This window comes from Zalophus californianus, chromosome 5, assembly GCF_009762305.2.
Source record: "Zalophus californianus isolate mZalCal1 chromosome 5, mZalCal1.pri.v2, whole genome shotgun sequence".
Lineage (NCBI taxonomy): Eukaryota > Metazoa > Chordata > Mammalia > Carnivora > Otariidae > Zalophus > Zalophus californianus.
Window position 1 is genome coordinate 58,887,718 of NC_045599.1, and position 18,464 is coordinate 58,906,181.

The 18,464-nt window shown below is 36.2% G+C and overlaps 1 protein-coding gene across 3 annotated transcripts in view; it reads right to left on the bottom strand.

The window, feature by feature from the left end:
• AP3B1 (adaptor related protein complex 3 subunit beta 1) overlaps nucleotides 1-18,464 on the bottom strand; it is a 259,999-nt gene that overhangs the window by 144,776 nt on the left and 96,759 nt on the right. The gene's annotated exons all lie outside the window — the stretch shown is intronic.

Sequence of the window (18,464 nt, forward strand, 5' to 3'; positions counted from 1 at the left end):
AAACATACTTTTCACTTCTGAAAAGATGGAGCAGATGTACTTTTCCCTATTCCTCTATGTACAACTAGAAACAGGAGACATTATATATAAAATAAACTTAAGGAAAGGCAGAGAAGAAAGACTGGATATGGACCTCAGGACCCAAAGAATGAAACAAGAGAAGTTCCTTGGGTTTTCATTTTTACCACATATATCAAACACTGAGAAACTGAGTTCTAGAGAAGCTGGTAAGCCAAAAACACCAAACACAGATAAAACAAACCCTCCAAAAGCCTACTCTCTGTAGCCAAAAGGACCAAGAAAAAGAAAATCTATAAAGAGATTTTTTAGAAAGTAACTATTCTGGTACAGCTACCAATACAGAAAAAACTAAGGCCTTATTCCTAGCCTCACCAGCAAAGGCTGATGTGGGAGCCTAGATTTCCAACCTCCCCATGCTATAATGGGATGCCTCAATCATCCCATTGGAGTGATGTCAGAAAAGGCCGCCATAGCCAAGACTTTAATTCCCACCAGGAGGTAACACAGCATCCCCATGGTGTCAATGAAGACAAGGTGGGGAACTTGCACATCTAAGTCTGCCCATCAAGAACAAAGTGACCTTATCCTTTCCTACTGAGCTAGTGTAAAAATACTGAGTGGACACCCAAGACATAGCACCACCACCCAGTGGTAATAATGACATCAGTGGAAGAAACATGTGGAATAGTAATAAGCCATTTCTATCCCTCCCACCCTCACAACTATCAGGAGAGAATTACTGGGGAGCCAGAAATCCCACATTCACCCACAGTAACAGTGATTTCAACCTCCCTGACGTGTCAATGGAGGCTGAGTGGGGAAACTGGACTTCTACCATAACCTGGCAGTAATGAGGCAACATGTACCCTCCACCTTTCCCTAATGGAGTGGTATCAAACAAACCCAGCTAAAACAGAAGATCTGAATAAAATCTAGAATCTCATAATATCCAACACATCCAGGTTTCAATAAAAATCACTCATCATTCCAAGAACAAGGAAGATCTAAAACTGGATGAAAAAAGATAACCAGTAGATGCCAACACTAAAACAGGAATATTAGAATTATCTGATTACAATTTTACAGCAGCCATCATAAAAATGCTTTAATGAGCAACTAGGAACATCCTTGAAAAAACAGAAAAATAGAAGGTCTTAGCAAAGAGTTACAAAGTCTTAAGAAAGAAACAATATATTTAAAAAACCAGAAATGTTACAACTGAAAAATACAAGAATCAAAAGTAAACAATAACTGAGATCAAAAGCAGTATTAAGGGGACAAGGAAATCATCAATGATCTGAACCATAATAAAATATAAATTGCCCACTCAGAACAACAGTGAAAAAAACAGACTGAGGACAAAGAAAAAAACAAAAAGAAAAACATCCCACCTCCACCAAAAAACCCCCAGAACTTGGGGGACTTGTGGAATTATAACAAAATAACATCTCTTGTCATCTGAATCTTGGAAATAGATAAGAAAAAGGGTGGGGCTGAAAGAGTACTCCAAGAAATAATGGCTAAAAAAATATTACATTTGGCAAAAGAAATAAAACTACAGATTGAATAAGGTGAATAAACCCTAAACAAGATAGACACAAAGAAATCCATAACAAGACATATTAAGTCGAACTCCTGAAAACTAAAGACAAAGAGAAAAAAATCTGGAAATCAGCATGACAGAAATGACACTGGAGATGATGTGGTAATGAATCAGAGTGATTAGCGATGAAGATAAAAATATAAGATAGGTTCAAGAACTACGCAGAAGTTGAAATCAATAGGATGCAATTAGTGGATGTGAAGGATGAACTAGGAGCACTTAGTAAGGATGCCCCCATTCCCAGTTTGGATAACCAAGCAGACAACGATGTTACCAAGGTTAAGATAACCTTGTTAAGGGGGGGAAAGAATCTTTTTCAAGGCTTCTTGCTGCTATACAAACATCCTTAAAAGATAGTCCAAAACAAAACTTACCAATACCTTTACTCAGAAGAGCTACAAAAATGAAGAAACCCCATGAAGAACCATTTCCCAGTATTTTCTTTTCTTTTTTTAAATTTATTTATTTCAGTGAAAGAGAGAACATAAGCAGGGGGTGAAGGAGAGGGACAGGGAGAAGCAGGTTCCCTGCTGAGCAGGGAGCCCAATGTGGGCTATGACCTATAGGTGACTAAAAACATCAGAGGTGAAGTTAGGAGGAACCTCACACCTGAAATGCATTCAATTCCATGCCTTGTCTGCATCTGAGACGACACGTGACTAGGCCCTCCGGGCAGATGTACAGACAGACTGCGGTTCTGCTGGTACTGGAAAGAGCCAAGGAGACAGAACTAAAAACTGGAACTGTGAGACAGCAGCTAATTCCAGAGGAAAAAATCCAAGAAAGATAGTCCTGGAGAATGCCAGAGAAAAAGGAATCTTTTTTTTTTTTTAAATGACTTTATTTATTTGAGAGAGAGAGAGAGCAAGTGAGCAGGCACAACAGGGAGAGCAGGAGAGGGAGAAGCAGGCCTCCCGCGGAGCAGGGAGCCCGACGCAGAGCTCCATCCCAGGACCCTGGGATCATGACCTGAGCCGAAGGCAGACGCTTAACCAACTGAGTCACTCAGGTGCCCCCCAGTATTTTCTTTTGTTCATGACTGACCTGCCCCTATTTCTAAGTGAATGCCCTTTCTATACCTTCACAAATTCCCCTTAGGAAAACAAAATGTATAATTTGTGATCTCTAATAATTTTTACTTCAACATGGTAGAGAAGTTTTTAAAACAGTTATATAACTAAGTAAAGAGTGTCTAAACTTGACACCAAAAGCACAGTTCATAAAAGGGAACATTAATAAACTGGAACTCAACAAAGTTAAAAACTCTTGCTCCATGAAAAACTGAAAAACCCTCTTAGGAATAAAAAAAATTCTAGACTGGCAGAAATATCTGCAATCACACATATAACAAAGGACTAGTATCCAGAATATGAAGACAAGTCCCAAAACTCAACAGGAAAAACAACAACAACAACAACAATTAATTCAATTTAAAAAAGGGCAAAAGGTACTGTTAAGAACTGAACTGTACTTCCCTCCAAATTCACATGTTGAAGCCCTCATCCTCCAAGTGACTATATGCCAAACTAAGGCCTTTAAAGAGGTAATCAAGTTTAATTGAGACCATCTGGGTGGCATCCTAATCGAACAGGACGGGTGTCCATACAAGGAGAGAGAGAGACACCAATGGTGGCAGAGAGAAAAACCCACGTGAAGACACATTCGAAGACAGCTGTCTGCAAGCCAAAGAGAGACAGCTCAGGAGAAACCAAACTTGCCAACACTGTAATCTTGAACTTCCAGTCTCCTGTAAGAACTGTGAGAATGTCAGAAATAAATATCTGTTAATTTTGTTATGGCAGCACTAGCAAATGAATACAGATTTCAATAAATAATTCACCGAAGGACTTATAGCAAAAAGCACATGAAAAGATAAAACTTCATTATCTATTAGGAAAACAAAACTACAGCAACATATCACTACACACGTATCAAAATGGCTCTCATCTTATATATAAAAACATACAGTGAGAACACAGAGGAAAGAGATCACTCATACACTGGTGGTGACTGTAAAAGATTACAGCCACTTGCAGTTTGGCACTTTCTTACAAAACTAAACTTGCAATTACCATACAATCCTGTAATTGCACCCCTGGGTATTTATCCCTGGGAAACAGAAATTTATTCTCATACAAAAACCTGTACACAAGTATTCGTAACAGCTTTATTCCTATTAGCCAAAATGGAAACAACCCAGATGTCCTTCAATGGATGAATGGTTAAGCAAATGGTAAAAAAAAAAAAAAAAAGAAAAGAAAAAAATGGTTAAATATTTATGCCATTGGGATACCACTCAGAAATAAAAACAAATGACACACACAACAAATCTGATTAATGTCCAGATAAATACGATGAGTGAGAAAAATCCTAAAAGGTTATATACTGTATTATTCCATTTATATACCATTCTTGAAATGACAAAATTATAAGAGAGAGAGAACCAATTAGTGGTTGCTGGGGATTCAGAGGGGCAAGTTTAAGCACAGGAAATGAAGTAGGTTTAGAGATGCAATGACAACATGAAGTATCTTTGAGATGCAAATATTCTGAATCTTGACTGTATGAATGTCAATATTTTGGCTATAATACCTTACTAGTTTTGCAAGATGTTGCCACCGAGGGCAATAAGACACCAGACTTCTCTGTATTCTTAAAACAGCATGTGAATCTACAGTTATTTTAAATTAAAAAGTGTGATTAAATAAAATAAGGAGAAAAAAAAATCAATAAATTATTTATTTTTCTTTCTTTAAGTAGGCTCCATGCCCAGACTGGAGCCCAACACAGGGCTTGAACTCATGACCCTGAGATTGAGACCTGAGTTAAGATCAAGAATCAGACACTTAACGGACTGAGCCACCCAGGTGCCCCAAATCAGTAAGTTATTTAAAAGTATTTGTATATGTTTATTGTTACAATAATAAAAGAAATGATCTTAAATGTTACAGGTTTATATCAGTTAATGAAGTATTTTTCCTTTGCTAAGTGTGTACAGATAATATACAATCTTCACTTAACTCGACTTAAATATTACTGAAAATACTCTTCAACAAATATAAGACTAGGTTTTTTACAAGTAAGCATAATATTATCTCAATGTTTTCAAAATCCTATTAAAAAAAAAAAAAACCTAAGAAAGTCTCCAAACAGAAAAAACACAAAATTTATACTCTTTGGAAACAAAAGGATTTTTTTTAAATACCCACTTTCAAAAGTAAACTAGAAATTATAACATTATCATCTTCCTTTGAATGAATAATTCAAAATAAACTACAATTGATCCTTGAACAACACGGGATTTAGGGGTACTAACCCCTACATAGTTGAAAACCCTAGTATAACTTTTGACTCCCCAAAAACTTAACTAATAGTTAACTGTTAATGGAAATCTTACTGATAACATAAACAATTGATTAATATACATTTTGTAGGTTATATGTATTACACACTAAATCCTTACAACGAAGTTAACCAAAGAAAATGTTAAGAAAATCAAAAGAGAAAATACATTTACAGTATCAAACTATATTTATTGAAAAAAACCTATGTATATGTGACCTGCACAGTTCAAATTTGTGTTGTTCAAGGGTCAAACTGTACTTGTCTCTTAGTCCTTTAAAGAAAAAAAAAAAAGGACTGTAATTGAGATACACTTTTTTTAAACTTTTATTTGCATTTATTTTATGCAGAATTTACTCCTGGGCCTTAAGTTTTTGTTTTTTCAGTTTCTTCTAAGATATCTTTTTCTTCTGTGCAAGCTCCTGTTCTGGTTTAGGAACGGTCTGCTCTTTTTCAGTCAGGATCATCTCAGTGTGGCAGGGAGAGCTCGTATATGGGTTAATCCAAACAAGAGCCCTGTATGTTCTACACCGCATCCAGGGGGCTTTGTTCACCAGAGAATCAACATCTGAACCCTAAGTTCAGCATTACTCTCTGCATTTTTAAGCATGTACAGTAAAAATTCAGCACTCTTTTTGGGTCGCTGGCCCTGTGTCCAGCCCCACTGTTTGGACGGGTCATACCTCCCAGCTCCACCATTGTAGCGATGGAATGGCACACACTGCTTCTGCAAAGTGACGTGTTTCAGATACTTGGGGGCTTTTCAAACGTCAACTCTTTATGGCCTGGGCAGTTTCACGTATGTTCTTAAAAGTGAACACAAAGATTTGAACCTCGTGCTTTACATGATTTTGTATGGTTTTCTAGGTCATGTAAATAGCAAACCATTTTCAGAGATTGCCTCAGCCCGTTTACAGGAAGAGATGATATACTCTTACAAGGCCAGACTTGAGTGACTATTCCTTTATGGAGCTCCAGGCCAAACTGATTTTATTACATGCATTAGTAAACTAATAAAATGATACCCAACTAATCACATTCTCTAAGCATGAGCACTCTTCTACAATCTTTAGTCAATTTTAATCAAACAAATGTTCAAACACTACCTGAAACTGATATATGAAACTGCTGTGTTGACACAATCTAACTAGCAAAATCCTCAAATACACATAAAAAGCTACTAAGCACTTATTCATTGTTTCTCCTTAACACACTTTATGAAAGTTCAATTATATTATTTTAATAAAAGATATGTGCATTCCTTAATTAATAAATGAAGGGCTGGTGTGTTTATGAGGTTAATGAATGACATAAAGCTTCCACACAGAATGGGAACCAATCTCCAATGATTTATATCTGAATCTGTGTTGCTGCTGGCTATATTTTCACAGGTTTTCAATCCATCAGAACAGACAACAGCCAAAACAGAATGGAAGCCAGGTGTATACAACCAAAATGGGTATATACCACATCACACCACTTCCATTAACAGTGCTGGCTGGCAAATTACTTGACCTCTCCTTGTCTTAATTTACTCACCTGTGAAAGGGAATAAAAGCAGTATCTATATCATAAAAGTGTTTACAAAGACTGATTAGTGGAGGCACTTAGTGCCTCATGCCTATTAAACACTCAAATAGTAGTTATTACCACTGCTTTTTTTTTAAATTTTATTTTATGTCATGTTAGTCACCGTACATTACATCATTAGTTTTTGATGTAGTGTTTCATGATTCATTGTTTGCGTATAACACCCAGTGCTCCATTCAATACGTGTCCTCCTTAATACCCATCACCAGGCTAACCCATCCCCCATGCCCCCTCCCCTCTAGGACCCTCAGTTTGTTTCTCAGAGTCCACAGTCTCTCATGGTTCGTCTCCTCCTCTGATTTCCCCCCCTTCATTTTTCCCTTCCTACTTTTTTTTTTTAACATATAATGTATTATTTGTTTCACAGGTACAAGTCTGTAATTCATCAGTCTTACACAATTCACAGCGCTCACCATAGCACATACCCTCCCCAATGTCTATCATCCAGCCACCCCATCCCTCCCACCCCCACCACTCCAGCAACCCTGAGTTTGTTTCCTGAGATTAAGAATTCCTCGTATCAGTGAGATCATATGATACTTGCCTTTCTCTGATTGACTTATTTTGCTTAGCATAATACCCTCTAGTTCCATCCATGTTGTTGCAAATGGTAAGATTTCGTTTTTCTGATGGCTGCATAATATTCCATTGTGTATATATACCACATCTTCTTTATCCATTCATCTGTCGATGGACATCTTGGCTCTTTCCATAGTTTGGCTATTGTGGACATTGCTGCTATAAACATTGGGGTGCACATACCCCTTTGGATCACTACATTTGTATCTTTGGGGTAAATACCCAGTAGTGCATTTGCTGGGTCATAGGGTAGCTCTATTTTCAACTTTTTGAAGAACCTCCATACTGTTTTCCAGAGTGGCTGCACCAGCTTGCATTCCCACCAACAGTGTAGGAGGGTTCCCCTTTCTCCGCATCCTCACCAACATCTGTCGTTTCCTGACTTGTCAATTTTAGCCACTCTGACTGGTGTGAGGTATTACCACTGCTTTTATTAAGAAACTCTTTCTAGAAACCACATAATAGAAACCATTAATTTACCTTAAATCAAATATTCCTAGTTGCCTAATATAAAGAAAAGTTTATCCCTAAAATTTCCTTCCAAAAAGAAACTGTCTCATATTTGAGATTTACAAATGTAACATGAGCAATCGTACAATTGCTTCATTTTGACCATGAGGTATTACTGTTTGGAGAACTCATTACACTGAAACAACTTTAATCAATGCTAGTTATATAGATACTTAAAAGAAGTCCCAAACTCCCATGACAAAAATGTCATTATAAATAAAGACTTTAAAGATCACTTTTTGGCTCAGTTGGTTAAGCGACTGCCTTTGGCTCAGGTCATGATCCTGGGATCCTAGGATCAAGTCCCACATCGGGCTCCCCCTGCTCTGCAGGGAGCCTGCTTCCCCCTCTGCCTCTGCCTGCCACTCCCCCTGCTTGTGCTCTCTGTCAAAAATAAATAAATAAAATCTTTAAAAAAAACAGGTAATATAGGATTATAGAGTTCTGCTTTCAGTAATAGCTAAATAGACAATTTGTAAAAACCCTTCTAGTGAGAACTAGAAAAACTAGGGCGAAAACATGAAACGTATATGAAGGCACTAACAAGCTAAAAGAACAGTGATGAATTATGTAGGCAAGGCCCAGAAGTAGTAAACCGAGAAATCCGACTGAGATTTGCAATTGCTTTCTCTAAAAACATGTGCTATTACCTAACAGGAAACTGAGAGGCCTATATTCTGAGCACAGCTTTCAGTAGATTCACAAAAATACAGAATCAAAAACTAGACATTAAGATCCACCAAAAAGCAAAATTCCTACTAACTCCCCCAGTCTTTAGTTTAAAAGCCTGAGAGTCTTAAAAATAAATTAAGTAAATTAATAAATAAAAGCAAGCCTTTTAGGGAATAAGATGCTAAAATTAAAGCCCAGCTTTTCATCATCTCAATCCATAAGTGAAGTGATAAAATGAATCAGATTGTTGATACCCTTACCTAGTAATATTCCACAAGCAAACCAAAATCCAACATCCAAAGCTTCAAATTAGTTCAACAATTTTTTATAAAGTAAAGAAGGAAAAGAAAAGAAGAAGAAAGAAAATGCAGTGTCATTAAGGGTAAGCGTCATTCAGTTTCCATTTCAAAGGCAAACAGGATATTAAATGGAAAGTGGCAAAAGAGGGGCTTCTGAAATACATCTGTAATTTCGGTTTCTTAATCTGAGTACTCATTACATATGTATATTCATTTTGTGAAAATTCCCTGATAGTCATTTGCTTCTGCCGCATGTACATTATATATTTCTACTTCAATAAAAACTTTTTAAAATATGCTATGAGAAGATACAAATGATGTGAATATAAATCAAGAAAAAAATACAAATGAAGAGAAGCTAGATAATGGGGAAAAAAGGCAAAAACTTAACATGGACTGTAAAATAACTATCGATAATATGTTCAAGGAATTACATGGATAAGATCAAGCTTTTGGAAAGAAATTCAACACTATTAGTTTTTATATAAAAGTGACACTTTTTAATATTTTGATATGTGTTATGACTTCAGCAACCACCTATAGAGTAACCTTCTGAAATTTGACTTTGACTAATTTACGTTTGTCATAATTTTGACAAATCACAAAGAGAAAATTTGTGCTTAGAGATAACAGTCCAGATAATATATTTCCATGTATACGTGAAAGCAGTATTTGGAAATATTTTATTTTTTAATAACATACATTTAATAAAAAAACTGTATTTTCCAAAATAAAACAGAAGAGTGGCACTGGTTTGTTTTGTTTTTTGAGTATAGTTGAAACACGTTACATTAGTTTCAGGTGTACAACATAGTGATTCCACAAGTTTATACATTATGCTAATCTCACCACAATTACAGCTACCATCTATCACCATATATCGCCATTATAATCTCACTGACTATACTCCCTGTGCTGTGTCTTTTATTTCTATGACTTACTCACTCCATAACTGGAAACCTGTATCTCATACTCCTCTTCACACATTTTGCCCATGGTCCCTCCTCTCTCCTCCCCTCTGGCAACCATCAGTTTGTTCTCTGAATTTATAAGCCTGATTCTACTTTTTCTTTGTTTATTCATCTATTTTTTTAAATTCCAAATATGAATGAAATCATATAGTATTTGTCTTTCTCAATGTGATTTATTTCACTTAGCATAATACCCTCGAGATCCAACCATGTTGTCACAAATGGAATGATCTTTTTTGCAGGGGGGGGGCGGTCAGAGAAAGAGAGAGAGAGATTCTTAAGCAGCCTCCACATCCAGTGTGGAGCCTGACATGGGCTCAATCTCACAGTCCTGAGATCATAACCTGAGCCGAAATCTCTTGATTTCGAAATCTCTTGAGTTGGACGGTTAACTGACTGAGCCACCCAAGCGTCCACGATCTCATCTTTTTTAAGACTGTATAATATTACTGTGTGTGTGAGCATGTGTACACATCCTTGCCCATTCGTCTATCAATGAACGCTTCGGCTGCTTCCATGTCTTGGCTATTGTAAATTATGCTACAATAAACAGAGGGGTGCATGTATCTTTCTGAATTAGTGTTTTCATTTTCCTTGGGTAAATGCCCAGTAGTGGAATTACTGGATCTATGGTATTTCTATTTTTAAATTTTTAGAAAAACTGCCTAATTTTGTAACTTATTCTGTACCTTCTAACATTTCTTATCTGAAAATTGATATGAGGCAGTCTCAACTTCTTTAATACATCTGTGAATTTGGAACTAAGTAAAGGCCACTTCTATATAGCTGAGATAGCTATCATGGAGCCTTTAAAAATCATTCTAAATATAAAGTCCTTATTCAGAGTATATTATACATATAATTTTAAGCATCTTAATAGTCTGGTTTCCTGATATACAGATAATAAAAGGTAAAAGTTAAAAAGAAAATATGACGTTACATCTCTCATTCTCTGTCAAGGAGCAGGAAAAATGTGTTTTTGGAGTGTTTACATCAAGAAGGGGAAAAAAAGCATTTGTTATATATATTATTTCTATTGAATCTGGAGAAATAAGGCTTTACCATACACAGGGTTTCTAATGGATATTAATTAAATCACTTTATATTGTGCTTTACATTGGTGATTTTTTCAAACCACACGGTCATCGAGTAATGTCACCTTTACTTCAGTAAGTTACGGATATGACTATTATAAAAAATAGAAACATTTCAAAGAAATCTGACTAATATAAAAAAAAACAATGAACCTTTAAAACCTGCTCTTTTGCACCTTGGGAAAATGGATGGTTCTAAAGCAAAGGGAAGTAAAAAATAATTTAAACAAACTCCCTAAAGCCAAAGCTGAAAAATTTGGGCAACAAATTAAAATAGTACTAGTTTATAACCCAAAGAATAAGTATCTCTATGTCCATAGTTATATAAACACGTAACGAAAAAGTAAATAAGAAAAACCAGGTCTATCTTACAGAAGAATTCCAAATAATACTTATGCTAATATCATGTGAATGTGCACTGGAGGCTTGAAATGTATTTCTCTGAGAGCACCTAGGTGATGTGTATCTCAAACCACCCATGCAGAATTAAAGATACTACCCTATGAAAAACTACTAGGTGACTTAAAAAAAAAAAAAAAAAAGCCCTACTTATTCAGGACACAAATACATAAAATACTTGTGACAAAATTCATAAAGTATTAAGAAATTATACTTATAAATTATATTTTCCTGAGATCTAAAATATAAGTATGTGCATAAAATAAACTTATACATCACAATAGACAGACTTTCTCCATCTTTCTAAAAAAGTATACCTTTAAGCTGACCCCCCCCAAAAAAAACCCTTTAAATCTCTCAGAAAATAGGAACCAACTTATATATTTAGGAAAGCTTTTTAGTTCTTAAAGTGAAGATACTGTTTTAGAAATACATTCTGGATATAAGTGAAATTATATCTAAAGTATCCATAATTTTACATAAAATCTGGAAGTAGAAGTTGAAAAGGGATAGAATTAAAATGAGAGCAGCCATGAGTTGATGACTAGGTGATGTATACAGGGATATTCAATAGACTGTTAGGTACTTTTGTGATGCTTAAATTTTTCCATAATTAAAAATTTAAACAGTGAGTTTGACTTCAGAATCTACTATAAAGTTACAGTATTCAAGACATTATGGTACTAGTGAAAGAATAAACAGATTAATGTGACAGAACTTTTAGACCCACATGAATATATAGCCAACTGATATTTGACAAAGGGGCAAAGGCACATCTATGGAGAAAAGGTAGTCCTTTCTTTCTTTTTTTTTTTAAAGATTTTATTTATTTGACAGAGAGAGACACAGCAAGAGAGGAAACACAAGCAGGGAGAGTGGGAGAGGGAGAAAGAGGTTTCCCGCTGAGCAGGGAGCCTGATGCAGGGCTCAATCCCAGGACCCTGGGATCATGACCCAAGCTGAAGGCAGACGCTTAATGACTGAGCCACCCAGGCGCCCTGAAAAGGTAGTCCTTTCAACAAAGGGTGCTAGAACAACTGGACATTTACATGGAAAAAAGTAAAATCAATCTAGACCCAGACCTTATACTCCAAAAACTCACTCAAAAACAGGTTTACAATTATAAAACACAAAAACTATAAAATTCTGGAAGATAACGTATGACAAACTCGAGATGAACCTGAGTATGATAATGATTTTTAGATAAAACACTAACGGCACAATCCATGAAAGAAATAATTCACGAAGCTGGATTGCTTTAAAATCAGAAACATCTGCTTTGCAAAAGACAACATCAAGACAAAGGGAAGACAAGCCACAGACTTGGGAGAAATATTTGGAAAAGACAGATCTGATAAAGGATTGTTATCCAAAATAACATGGAAAGCTTTTTTTTTTATACTTTACAAAGCAATTACCTCATAGGTCCAGTTACCATGTCACTATACAAAGTTATTACAATATCACTGGCTATATTCTCTACGCTATATATTACCACCCCATGATTTACTTATTTTATAACTGGAAGTCTGTATTCCTAATCCCCTTCATCTATTCCGCCCATCCCCAAAACCCACCCCTCTCTGGCAACCACGAGTTAGTTCTCTGTGTCTGTAAGTCTGTTTGCTTTGTTCATTTTGTTTCTTAGATTGTACATATAAATGAAATCATACAGTATTTGTCTCTGACTTATTTCACTTAGCATAATACTTCCTAGGTACATCCATATAATTGCAAATGGCAAGATTTCATTCTTTTTATGGCTAATATTTCACTTTGTGTGTGTGTGTATCACATCTTTAACCATTTCATCCACTGACGAACCCTCTTAGGTTACTTCATACCTCGGCATTGTAAATAATGCTACAATGAACTTATGGGTGCAGATATAACTTTGAATTAGTGTTTTCATATTCTTTGAAAAATACCCAGAAGTGAAAATGCTGGATCGTATGGTGGTTCTACTTTATTTTGAGGAATCTTTATACTGTTTTCCACAGTGGCTGCACCAATTTACATTGCCACCAATAGTGCATGAGAGTTCCCTCTTCTGCACTTCCTCACCAATACTTGTTATTCCTTTCTTTTAGGTAACGGCCATTTTGACAGGTGTGAAGCGGTCTTTCATTGCGGTATTTATTTGTATTACCTTAATGATCAGTGATAACTGAGTATCTTTTCATGTGCCTGTTGGCTATCTGTATCTCTTCTTTGGAAAACTCTATTCAGGTCCTCCATCAATTCTTTAATTGGATTTTGTTTTATTGTTGTTGAGGTGTACTGAGTTCTTTATATATTTTGGATATCAACCCCTTATCAAATATATCATTTGCAAGTATCTTTTCTCATTCAGTTAGGTTGCCTTTTCTTTTTGTTGATGATTTCCTTCACTGTATAAAAGGTTTTTAGGGATGCCTGAGTGGCTCAGTTGATTGGGCATCTGCCTTCAGCTCAGATCATGATCCCTGGGTCCTGGGATCAAGTCCCGCATCACAATCCTTACTCAGTGGGGAGCCTGCTTCTCCCTCTGCCTGCCACTTCCCTGTGTTTGTGCTCTCTCTCTCTGACAAATAAATACAATCTTAAAAAAAAAAAAAGCTTTAGTTTGATGTAGCCCCATTTCTTTTTTTTTTTTTTTTGCATGTAGCTGTCCAGTTTTCCCAACACCATTTATTGAAGAGATTGTCTCTTTCCCATTTTATGTTCTTGCCTCCTTTGTCATAAACCATATAGATGTGGGTTTAATTCTGGGCTCTCTATTCTATACCACTGATCTATGAGTCTGCTTTTGTGCCAGTAACATCCTGTTTTGATTGCTATAGCTTGTATATAGTTTGAAGTCAGGAAGCATAATTCCTCTAGCTTTGTTCCATCTTCCCAAGATTACATTGAAAACTCAAGGTCTTCAGTGGTTCCATACAGATTTTAGATTATTTGTTCTAGTTCTGTGGGAAATGCCACTGGTATTTTGATAGGAGTTGCAATGAATTTGTAGATTGCTTTGGGTAGTCTGGACATTTTCACTATTAATTCTCCTGATACATGAGCAGGGTATGTCTTTCCATCTATCTGTGTTGTCTTCAATTTCTTTCATCAATGTCTTAAACTTTTCAGAGTATAAGTTGTTCAACTCCTTGGTTAAATTTTTTCCTACGTATTTTATTCTTTTTGATGAACAAACTGTATATGGGATTATTTTCTTAATAGCTCATCATTAGTATATAGAAACAACAGATTTCTATATACTAATTTTGTTTGCTGAAAGTTTACTGAATTCTTAAGTTACTACTAACAGTTTTTTGAGTCTTTAGGGTTTTCTTTATCTAGTATCATGTCATCAGCAATACTCACAGTTTTGTCAATTTTGTCCTTTCCAATTTGTATGTCTTTTATTTCTTTTTCTTGCCTAACTGATATGGCTAGGACTTTCAATACCATGATGAATAAGAGTGAGCATCCTTGTCTTACCCCTGATCTTAGAGGAAAAGCTTTCATTGTTGACTATGATGTTAGCTATGGATTTATCATATATGGCCTTTATTATATTGAGGTTATGTTCCCTCTATACCCACTTAGTTGAGAGCTTGTATCATAAATGGATGTCAAATATTTTCAAATGCTTTTTCTGCATCTATTGAGATGATGCTATGACTTTTAACCTTTGTTTTGCTAATGTGGTACATCATGTTGACTGATTTGTTAAACCATCCTTGCATCCCTAAAACAAATCCCACTTGGTCATGGTGTATGATCCTTTTAATATATTGCTGGAATTTAATTTGCTAATATTTTGTTGAGGATTTGTTCATCTATGTTCATCAGGGATACTGGCCTGTAATTTTCTTTTTCTGTAGTGTCTTTGGTTTTTGGTACCAGGGTAATTCTGGCCCAATTAAATGAGCTTGGTAGTTATCCTTCCTCTTCAATTTTTGGAGTAAGTCAAAAAGGTATTAACTCTTTAGCAAATGTTTGTTAGAATTCACCTGTAACACCATCTGGACCTAGACTTTTGAGTGTTGGGAGTTTTTGGTTACTGATTCAATTCATTATTGGTGATCGATCTATTCAGATTTTCTCTTTCTTCATGATTCACTCTTCAAAGATTGTATGTTTCTAGGAATTTATCCATTTCTTATACGTTGTCTAATATGTTGGCATGTAATTGTTTATAGTATGCTCTTGTAATCCTTTGTATATCTGGTATTGTTTACAATTTCTCCTCTTTCATTTCTAATTTATTTGGGCTCTCTTTTTCTTGATGAGTCTGGCTAAAGGTTTGTTGATTTTGTTGAACCTTTCCAAGAACAAGCTCTTAGTTTCATTTACCTTTTCTATTTTTTTTTAAGTCTCTGATCTATTTCAAAATGCTCTTATCTTTTCTATTTCCTTCCTTCTACTAACTTTGGACTTTGGTTTGTTCTTTGTCTAATTTCTGTAACTTTTTAAAAAGATTTTATTTATTTGAGATAGAGCGAGAGACAGAGCACAAGCAGGGTGGAGGGGCAGAGGGAGAGGGAGAAGCAGGATCCCTCATCAGCAAGGAGCCTGATGTGTGGCTCGATCCCAGGACCCAGAGATCATGACCTGAGCTGGAGGCAGACACTTAACCTACTGAGTCACCCAGGCGTCCCTTTCTAGTTCCTTTAAATGTAAAGTTGGAGTGTTTGAAATTTCTCTTTTTTCTTGAGGTAGGCCTGTATTACTATAAAGTCCCTCTTAGAACTATTTTTGCTTTGTCCCAAAGATTTTGGATTGCTGGCTTTCCATTTTCATTTGTCTCAAGGTATGTTTTGACTTCCTCTTTGAATTTTTCGTTGACCCATTGTTTAATACCAGGCTGTTTAGTCTTCACATTTGTGTTTTTTCCACTTTTCTTCATGTAACTTGAGTTTTAGTTTCATACCATTGTGGCCAGAATGGTATGCTTCTTATGATTTAAATCCTAATTTTATGGAGACTTGCCTTGTGGCCTACTGTGTGATCTATCTTAAAATACTGCTATCCCAACGTTTTTTCACATCAACTTGCATGGTGTATGTTTTTCATCCCTTCACTTTCAGTCTGTACATCATTAGATCTGAAGTTTCTAACTTAGAAGGGTTTTATGTTTTTATCCATTCAGCCACACTATGTCTTTTGAATGCAGAATTTAGTCCATTTACATTTAAAGTGAACTATTAACAGGTATATGCTTATTGGCACTGTTAGTTTTGTTTTTGCAGTTCCTCTCTGTTCCTTTCTTCTCTACATTCCCTTCTGGTTTGATAACTTTAGTGTTATGTTTAGATTCTCCTTTTTCCTTTGTATATTTACTTTTTAAGTTTTTTATTTGTGGTTACCATGAGGTTCCCACACAACATCTTATGCATATAACAGTCACTTTTAAATTGATAGTAAATTAATGTTGAGCACATTCCAGAACTTTATATTTTTACCACACACACCCCCATTTAATATTTCTGTTGACACTTTTTTTTTTTTTTAAGAGCGGGAGAGACAGTGCTCATGCAAGCAGAGGAAGGGGCAGAGGGAGAAAATCTCAGGCAGGCTCCATGCCCCAGCACAGAGCCCAACGTGGGACTCGATCTCACAACCCTGAGATCATGACTGTGCCAAAATCAAGAGCCACTTAACCAACTCTGCCCCCCAAGTGCCCCTGTTGACACATTTTACATCTTTTTATTTTATGTACCCAACTAATTATTGTATCTTTAATTAATTTTACTACTTTGTCTTTTAACCTCCACACTTGCTTTATAAGTGTTTGATCCACAACCTTTATTATTTACTTTTTCTGGTGAGATTTTTACTTTCGTATACTTTATTAGTAATTTGTGCCTTCTCTTTTTAGCTTACAGAAGTTCTTTCAACATTTCTTATAAGACCATGTTAGTAGTGATGAACTCCTTTAGCCTTTGCTTATTTGGAAAACTCTTAACCCATACTTCAATTCTGAAATAACCCAATAGGGTAAAAAAATTACTGGTTGCCAGTTTTTGTTTTTCAGCACTTGGGATATGTCATCTACTCCCCTCTGGCTAGTAAAGCTTCTATTGAAAAATCTGCCTATGGCCTTATAAGGTTTCCCTTATATATGTTACTTTTCTCTTCGCTTCTTTTTCTCTTTATACTTAATCTTTACCATTTTAATTATGTTTCTCAATACGTTCATCTTATCCGGAACTCTCTGGGCTTCCTAGACCTAGATGTCTCTTTCCTTCCCCAGATTAAGGAAGTTTTTGGCCATAATTTCTTCACATAATTTTTCTGACTCTTTCTCTTCTCCTTCTGGGACCCCTATAATGAAAATGCTATCCTGCTTGATGTTTTACAAATGTCCCTTGGAGTATCTTCACTTAATTTTTTTTTTTTCATTTTGCTGCTCTGCCTGATGTTTTGCATTGCTTTGTCTTCTAGTTTGCTGATGTGTATTTCTCTTTCAACCATTTGGCTGCTGGACACCTCCAGTGTATTTTTCAGTTCAGTTATAAATTCTGTTTGGTACTTACATTTTATCTTTGTTCAAATTCTCACTGTATTTATCCATTCTTCTATGGAGAACTGTGAGCATCTTTATGACCATTACTTTGAATTCTTAATCTGGTAGGTTGCTTATCTTCATCTCATTAGTATGTTTCTAGGAATTTACCTTGTTCTTTGGTTTGAAACATATTCCTCTGTTTCTCCGTTCTGCCTATCACTCTGTTTTTCTATATGTATTAGGGGAAATGGCTACCTCCCTCAATCTGAGGATTGGTCACGTGTATGAGCTGTTTCATGTGGATCAGAAGTGTAATCTCCTCGGTAGGCTTTGTTTCCAAAGGCTGTGATAGGTGTGTGGCTGCTGCACAGGAGGTCAGGGTTGGAAACACTCACTTGACCTGGGTATGGCTCAGCCACTGTGTGGGGCAAGCAGGGTTTAAATTGTTTGACCATCCCAGTTACAATTCCGTCTCTACTCGGGGTGAATGAGGCTAAGGGCCTTTGGCTCAGTGATGGCTGGAATACTGCCTGAGGAGGGCAGGGCTAAAGATGCTTGCCCGTCCCAGTTGCACCTTCGGTGCTACATGTGATGGACAGGGTGTGGGGTGCTTGCATAGCCTGGTACAGCAGGATGGACAGAGCCCTCCCTCCAGTGCTAGCTGGCTAGAGGGACAGCACGAACAATGATGCCTATTTGCTCTACCACCAGCAAGTTAGGATGAGATTGCAAAAATAGTATACACCAGCACTTTCATCCCCAGACAAAATCCCTGCAGGTCCCTATCTCTCTGGCAGGTACTTTAAAATTAGTAAGCGGGTCTCCCTTGTTTACGGTATGTGCTTTCAAACTGTTGCTTTTGTACTTAATCTCAGGACAGGTGGGGTTTGCATTTGAGCCCTT